This window comes from Bubalus bubalis, chromosome 9 (assembly GCF_019923935.1).
Source record: "Bubalus bubalis isolate 160015118507 breed Murrah chromosome 9, NDDB_SH_1, whole genome shotgun sequence".
NCBI classification, from domain to species: domain Eukaryota; kingdom Metazoa; phylum Chordata; class Mammalia; order Artiodactyla; family Bovidae; genus Bubalus; species Bubalus bubalis.
Genome location: NC_059165.1, coordinates 41,403,381 through 41,410,641, shown reverse-complemented (window position 1 = coordinate 41,410,641; position 7,261 = coordinate 41,403,381). Strand labels below are relative to the sequence as shown.

At 42.9% G+C, this 7,261-nt stretch overlaps 1 pseudogene; it reads left to right on the top strand.

Moving 5' to 3' along the window:
• The first annotated feature begins 302 nt into the window (after positions 1-302).
• On the top strand, positions 303-1,383 carry LOC102389338 (annotated as a pseudogene).
• The last annotated feature ends 5,878 nt before the right edge of the window (positions 1,384-7,261 follow it).

The window sequence follows — 7,261 nt, the reverse complement described above, 5'->3', positions numbered from 1 at the left end:
ATCAACTATACTTCAATAAAAAAATTATTGTGCAAGAATGTTCAGCTTTCTTCCTGTCTGCCTGCCTGCCTGCCTTTCTTCCCTTATTCCCTCCCACCCGCCGTTTCTTTCTTCTTTTTCCCTCTTTCCCTTTCCCCTCCCTCCTCCCTTTTTTCTTTTCTTTTCCTTCTTTTCTGCCTGTTAGCCAGTTCTTTTTCTTTTAATTTTTTTTTTTCATTTAGAACTTTTTAAATACAAATTCTCTCATCTCTTTTTCTTATTGCCATTCCTCCACCATGGAGACCCTTCTGACATGTTTCGCGTTTATCTTCTTGCCCCTCTGTGTTCTTGCGAGATTGAGATTTGTGTTAGTAGCTTCAGTTGTATCCAACTCTTTGTCACCCCATGCACTGCAGCCCACCAGGCTCCTCTGTCCCTGAAATTCTCCAGGTGGTGGTGAATGGGACTCCCTTCCATGAGTTTAAGCACCGGATCCTGCTGCAGATGGCCACCCACCTGCATGTGGATGGCGACCTGATGCTTCAATCAATTAACTTCATTGGAGGCCAGCCCCCCTCAAACCAGATGCCCATGCCTGCTCAGGCGTACCCAAGTCCCGGACAGTACTATCAACAACAAAGCAGACTGCCTACCATGGAGGGACCCCCAGCCTTCAACCCGCCCGTGCCACTTAATGGGAGACTGCAAGGGGGGCTCATAGCTTGAAGAACCATCATTATCAAGGGCTACATACCCCCCACAGCCAAGAGCTTTGTCATCAACTTCAAGGTGGGCTCCTCTGGGGACACGGCTCTGCACATTAACCCCCACATGACTGAGGGCACTGTGGTTCGGAACAGCTTTCTGAATGGCTCTTGGGGATCTGAGGAGAGGAAGGTCCCCTACAACCCATTTGGTCCTGGACAGCTCTTTGATCTGTCCGTTTGTTGTGGTGCAGATCGCTTCAAGGTGTATGCCAATGGCCAGCACCTCTTCAACTTCTCCCATCGCCTCTCAGCCTTCCAGAGGGTGGACTTGGTGGAGATCCACGGTGATGTCACCTTGTCCTACGTCCAGATCTGATCTATTCCTGGGCCCATAACCCTTGGGAACACAGAGGAAGATCCTGTAGGACCCTTTCTAAGCCCCTAATAAAATGTCTGAGGGTGTCTCATGAAAAAAAAAAAAAAAAAAGAATGTTCACAGCAGCTTTATTTACAATAGTCAAAATCTAGAAACAACCCAAATGTCCATTAGCAGGATATGGACAAATTGTAATATACCACTTGAATGGAATGCAACTTAGCAACAAAAGGAAATGAACTACAAATATATTCAACAATCTGGATGAATCTCATAGACACAGCAGTGAACCAAAAGAAGCCAGACACAAAAGTGTATGAATCCATTTATGTAAGATTCTAGAACAGTTTAAATTGATCTAAAGTGAAACAAATTAGGTCTGCTTGCCTCAGGGGAAAAGAGGGGTGAGGACAGGAGAATTAAATATGAAAGTGACATATACTCAACAAGTGAAACAGTCCAAAAATACATATAGGAAATTTAATTCTTTTCCATTTGCTTTCACCCCACTAAGGTAATCTTGTTAAAGCATGATAGGTATTTTTCTATACTGTCTCCATGTTCATACAAATATAAACAAATTTATGTGCACATATGTAAGTTTTGCTTTAGGATCATGCTATACATGATGCTTGCTTTTTAAAATATCTGCTTAATAGTATATTATAAATATCCCTTTAGCTAAATAAATACAGATCTAACTCATTTTTTTTTTAATACAAGTGTGATTCCTTGTGAATCACACTTAATGTGAATGTCCCATAATTTATTGAACCATTTTCTTATTGGTGGATAATCAGGTTGTTCCTACTTTTTATTTTTGCCACTGTAAACAGTATTGCAATAAAATAGATCTTTGTACATCCATCTTTACATATGGTGGTTAGACTAGATTCTCAAAAGTGGGGCCAGGGGAAGATATGTTGCATTTTTTTTTTTTTTTAATTTAAGGATGTTGGCAAATTTTGTACCAAAGAGAGGACAGCAGTTCTTACTCTCACCAAGCAACATATTGAAAAGCCCACTTTGTCACATCCTCATCAGCACTAGATGCTATTGCTCTTTACAGTTTTTGCCAATTGTATTGATGAAAATATGTTGCCTTTCAAATTACTTCTAACTGTGGGAAAAAATATGCTTTCATACCTTATATAAAAGTCCCTTTTAACATCCCTCCCATTTTTTAGTCCTGGTTCTTCTTGGGCAGTATGGCGCACACCCATCAAAGTTGTACTTTCAAGACTTCCCTGGTGGTAGAGTGGATAGGAATCCATCTGCCATTGCAGGGGACATGGGTTCAATCCCTGGTCCAGGAAGATTCTGCATGCCACAGGAGACTAAAGCCCATGCACCACAACTACTGAGCCCGAGCGCCTAAAGCCTGTGCTCTGCAACAAGAGAAGCCCCTCAATGAGGGGTCTGTGTACTGCAACAAAGAGTAGCCCCCGCTCACCACAACTAGAGAAAGCCAGAGAGCAGCGACTAAGACCCAGCGTAACCAAAATAAATAAATACATTTTAAAAATCATACTTTCAGGTATATTGGGAGATGAGAGGAAGCACACATGGCTGGGAAGGAGCTGTTCCCATTCTTTCTGTTTTTCTTCTACTTCAAATATCCAGCCTAGTGGGGCAAATGAAATGAGTGCTCTACCCAGAGATATGAAAGCAATTCCAAGCTGTAGCTCTGTGGCCCGGGGCAGAGACACCACTCTTTCTGGTGAAACAGAACTCAAAAGGATTTATTTCAAGAGAATGAAGTCAATGAACCATTCATGGAGTCAAGGTCAGGGCAAGGGTATTAATAAGGATGTCGAGTATTGGGGACTAGCAGCAGTGAGGACCCATTACCATCAGTTTCAGTTGTCTGTTGCTGTGTAACAGACTGCCCACAACTTGGTAACTTAAAAAAATACCCACCATTTATTTGCTCACAGTTATTCAATTTGAGTAGGGGTTGGTAGAAAGGGCTTATCTCCACTCTCTACTTGATAGAGTTGGCTGGGGAAATTCACCTGGAGCTGAGTGAGGATCTGAAATGGGTGCATTCATACATCTGTTGCCTCTGTGCTGGAGTGGGCTGGACTGGTGAGTGTTGGACTAGGCCTATATCTCTTTCTCTCCTTATTTAATAATTTAGCCTGAGTGCTTATTAGGTGTCTGGGTCCCAGGAAAGTCAAAGTGGAAGCTGCTGGGCCTCTTAAGGACTTACCCCAGAACTGACAGAGCATAACATTTGCCACATTTTCCTGGTCAAAGCAAGTCAAAAGGCAAGTCCAGTTTCAAGGGGAGGCAAACTGGATACTACCTATTAAGAGGCGGATCAGTATGAACATAAAGGGTTGAAATGAATCATCGGTAGCTATTGTCTCAGATAATCTTCCTTTCTTCCTTGGTGGCTCAGATGGTAAAAAAATCTGCCTGCAATGCGGGAGACCAGGTTCAATCTCTGGGTCAGGAGTATCCCCTGGAGGAGGAAATGGCAGCCTACTCCAGTATTCTTGCCTGGGAAATCCTATGGACAGAGGGACCTGACAGGCTTCAGTCCCTGGGGTTGCAGAGTTGGACACAACTGAGCAACTAACTCTTTCAGATAATTTACCACATGTGCTTTGGTATAAAAAGTCAGAGGAAGAAAGTAGAATTTCCAATGAGATCTGGCACTGCGGAGAAAGTCTATTTTACAGGAGATGTAGTAGTTGAAATCTGCCAGAACTGTAGGGCTGAGGCAGGGAGAAGAAATACCCTGATCTCCCTCTTCTTGCTGCCTGTTTCCTGCTTGTAAAAGGGAGTCTGGTTTATACCATCCACAGATATGCACCCCACCTCTCCAGAAGCAGATCAGAAAAGGCTATTGAATAGATTGGGAATGGGAAGGCCCTTGAAGACAAAAAGCATAATTTTTATTATCCTTTTTTTCATATTAGAATATGAGTTTAATCAATGGAGAAGAACATCCACCTTGATCATGATGGATTCCCTGGGTCCAAGAAGTATCTGGCACCTCAATAAAACATATTGAATGAATTGAGTTCATTTATCTGAGAAGGAGTCATAAATTTGACCTTGCTTCTTTCTGATACTGCAGAGGAAACATCTGAAAGATGGCAAGATAGAGGTTAATGAGAAATGAGATCAGCTTTGTCCTAAGACTGTAGCTTCACTTTGGGGCTGGTCATGGTATAAGCATGATGCAGATTTCCTAGAGACTGATGTGGAGTGCTCCTAGAATACTTTTAGAGTCTTAACAGCCAAACTGACCTCCCTGGTGGTTTTCTGAACATTATTTTTTTCTTACTGGGTTCCCTGATGATGGTTTTCATGTATGCTAAGTCATTTCAGTTGTGTTCAACTCTGCAAATCTATAAACTGTAGCCTGCCAGGCTTCTCTGTTCATGGGATCCTCCAGGCATGAATACTGGAGTGAGTTGCCATGCCCTCCACCAGGGGATCTTCCCAACTCAGGAATCAAACCTGCCTCTCTTAAGTCTCCTGCATTAGCTGGCAAGTTCTTTACCACTAGCACCACCTGGGAAGCCCCAGCTGATGGGTTTGCTGCTGCTGCTAAGTCACTTCAGTCGTGTCCGACTCTGTGTGACCCCATAGACGGCAGCCCATCAGGCTCCGCCGTCCCTGGGATTCTCCAGGCAAGAACACTGGAGTGGGTTACCATTTCCTTCTCCAATGCATGAAAGTGAAAAGTGAAAGTGAAGTCACTCAGTCCTGTCTGACTCCTAGCAACCCCATGGACTACAGCCCACCAGGCTCCTCTGTCCATGGGATTTTCCAGGCCAGAGTACTGGAGTGGGGTGCCATTGCCTTCTCCAGTGGTGTTGGGTTTAGATTCCATGAATTAAGTGATTTATTTGTCTTCCTTAATGTAGCACCTTTAAGAAGCTGGAAGTTATGTTTTTTAATTGAGATATAATTCACATAGCATAATATTTGGTCTTCTAACATTAATTCAGTGATTTTTAGCATATTCACATTTGTTGCTATTGTTCAGTCACTCAGTTGTGTCTGACTCTTTGCAACCCCATGGACTGCAGCATGCCAGGCTTCTCTGTCTTTCACTATCTCCTGGAGTTTGCTCTAACTCATGTACTTTGAATAATCGATGGTGCCATCCAACCATTTCATCCTCTGTCGCCTGCTTCTCCTCCTGCCTTCAATCCCTCTCAGCATCAGGGTCTTTTCCAATGAGTTGGTTCTTTGCATTAGGTGGCCAGAGTATTGGAGCTTCAGCTTCAACATCAGTCCTTCCAATGAATATTCAGGTTTGATTTCCTTTAGGATTGACTGCTTTGATCTTGCTGTCCAAGAGAATCTCAAGAGTCTTCTCTTGAGAGTCTTCTCTTGCTCACAGTTCGAAAGCATCAATTCTTCGGGGCTCAGCCTTCTTTATGGTCCAATTCCCATATCCATACATGATTACTGGAAAACCATAGCTTTGACTATCCAAACCTTTGTTAACAAAGTGACGTCTCTGCTTTTTAATACACCATCTAGGTGTAGCTTGTCACAGCTTTTCTTTCAAGGAGCAAGCGTCTTCTAATTTTATGGCTGTAGTCACTGTCAGTAGTGATTTTGGAGCTCAAGAAAATAAAGTCTGTCACTGTTTCCATTGTTTCCCCATGTATTTGCCATAAAGTGATGGGACCAGATACCACGACCTTAGTTTTTTGAATGTTTAGTTTTAAGCCAGCTTTTTCAGTCTCCTCTTTCACCTTCATCAAGAGGCTCTTTAGTTCCTCTTTGCTTTCAGCTATTAGGGTGGTGTCATCTGCATATCTTAGGTTATTGATATTTCTCCTGGCAATCTTGATTCCAGCTTGTGCTTCATCCAGCCCAGCATTTCACATGATGTACTCTGCTGCTGATGCTGCTGCTAAGTCGCTTCAGTCATGGCCGACTCTGTGCAACCCCATAGACGGCAGCCCACCAGGCTCCCCCGTCCCTGGGATTCTCCAGGCAAGAACACTGGAGTGGGTTGCCATTTCCTTCTCCAAAGCATGAAAGTGAAAAGAAAGTGAAGTCGCTCAGTCGTGTCCAACTCTTCGCGACCCCATGGACTGCAGCCTACCAGACTCCTCCGTCCATGGGATTTTCCAGGCAAGAGTACTGGAGTTGGGTGCCATCGCCTTCTCCGGATGTACTCTGCATATAAGTAAAATAAGTAGGGTGACAATATACAGCCTTAATGTCCTTCTTTCCCTATTTAGAACCAGTCTGTTGTTCCATGTCCAGTTCTAACTGTTGCTTCCTGACCTGTATACAGATTTCTCATGAGGCAGGTCAGGTGGTCTGGTATTCCCATCTCTTTAAAAATTTTCCATATTTTGTTGTGATCCACACAGTCAAAGACTTTAAAAGCATAGTCAATAAAGCAGAAATAGATGTTTTTCTGGAATTCCCTTGCTTTTTCTATGATCCAATGGATGCTGGCAATTTGATCTCTGGTTCCTCTGCCTTTTCTAAATCCAGCTAGAACATCTGGAAGTTCCTGGTTCACGTATTGTTAAAACTTAGCTTAAAGGATGTGAACATTACCTTGCTAGCATGTGAAATGAGTGCAATTGTGCAGTAATTTGAACATTCTTTGGCATTGTCCTTCTTTGGGATTGGAATGAAAACTGACCTTTTCCAGTCCTGTGGCCACTGCTGAGTTTTCCAAATTTGCTGGTATATTGAGTGCAGCACTTTAATGGCATCATCTTTTAAGATTTGAAATAGCTCAGCTGGAATTCCATTACTTCCACTAGCTTTGTTCGTAGTGATGCTTCCTAAGGCCCACTTGACTTCACATTTTAGGATGTCTGGCTCTAGTCCAGTGATCACACCATTGTGGTTATCCAGGTCATTAAGACCTTTTTTGTACAGTTCTTCTGTGTATCCTTGCCACCTCTTCTTAATATCTTTTGCTTCTCTTAGTTCCATACCATTTCTGTCCTTTATTGCGCCCATCTTCGCATGAAATGTTCCCTTGGTATCTCTAATTTTCTTGAACAGATCTCTAGTCTTCCCCATTCTATTGTTTTCCTCTATTTCTTTGCATATTCACATCCCACTGTGTAATTCCCGAACATTGTCATTAAACACATATTTATTAGCAGTTATTTACCATCTCCCTCTCCTCCCAGCCCCTGGCAACCACTAATATACTTTCTGTCTCCGTGCCTTTACCTATTGTGGACATCTT